Raw genomic sequence first — 1,466 nt, forward strand, 5'->3', positions numbered from 1 at the left:
AAGTAATTGGGTCAGAGCAAGATAAAAAATATAGTGGGGCAAACATGAGTGTCTGTGCCTTCATGTCAAGCATCTGGGACACCACATAGATCCCCCTGACCGTGAATAGCACCTTTGTAACAGACATGTCCCTGTAAACCACACATCTGTGCTTAGGGCTCTTTCTGCTTACTGCATCTCTCAGCAGACATTCTATGCTCCTGGTGCCCCCTATCTTCCTGGGGATTTGACTGCAGCTTCACCAATATATTCTTCTTCTATAATTCATACAGAACCAGCACCATGAGCTCTGATACCAGTGTGAGCAGGAGCCAGACAAGCGTGATGTTCCATAACTACATCAGCCTCTGAGTGCCTCAGGAGCGGAACGAGGAGAGACAGATTCCTGGGAAACACCTCCCTGGGCAGCTCTGGGAAAGCAGAGTTCACTAGGGTGGGAGGGGTGGAGTCTCTCTTCTAAAAGCCAAACTTCTGAGCCTGTAATGGGAAGGCTGGTCTCCAAGAGTCCTCAAGGTATTTTCTACCCAGGGCAAAACAAAGCACACTTTTCCTGGCACCAACTTCTTTAGCAAGCACACCACCCTTGGTTACATCTTTAAATACATCACTTTCTGGTTCCCATACCACCTCACCTGCATATGTAGGATGACCTCACTTCTCTCCGCTATGCCCTACCTCCAGGAGGGTTTGACCAGTTTCTAGTAGTTTCTCTGAGTATGGAGAAAACCTTAAACATGGGCTGCAGTGATGGTTTCATGAGTATAGCTCTTGCTATGCAAGCCTGATGAACTTAGTCTGGGCCCAAGAAAACCACATAACCCTGTATGCAGTAGGGTGCATGCCTGCAATCCTAGGTAGGAGGCAGAGATGGGAAAATGTGAAGAAGCTTGTGGTCCAGTGAGCAGAAAGAGTCTGTAACTCAACGTGGAAGGTGAAGACCAGGTCCTGAAGTTATATTCTGACCGTCATCCCTGTTCACACTCAACCTCTCTCTCTGTCCATGTCTCTCTCTCTCTGTCTCTGTCTCTGTCTCTCTCTCTCTCTCTCTCACACACACACATGCACACACAAATGCACCTGTTTACAGAAACACATACATAAATTATAAATTGACTAATTAAAAAAATAAAGCCCACAACACAAGAGTATTTGAGAGACACTTAAGAGTCAGAGACATGAGTCAGAGCTCTTGATCCGACCCTTTTACTTCAAGAATTCAGTCCTGAACAACCACAAAGAGGATCTCTGAGCCATCAATACACTCAGACACTTTAAATACACACAGCTCCCAACCCATGCACTAAAAGCCAAGCACTCAGAGAAATTAGAGAATGCAATATATTAATCTCCCATGTATGAAAATTATACCATGTGTCAAAAGCAGACATAAAGACATACACACTATCTGTATATTGACTAATTACTGTACAGTAACATATACATACAATTCACACACATAGACAAAA

The sequence above is a fragment of the Microtus ochrogaster genome, chromosome 1 (assembly GCF_000317375.1).
Source record: "Microtus ochrogaster isolate Prairie Vole_2 chromosome 1, MicOch1.0, whole genome shotgun sequence".
NCBI classification, from domain to species: Eukaryota; Metazoa; Chordata; class Mammalia; order Rodentia; family Cricetidae; genus Microtus; species Microtus ochrogaster.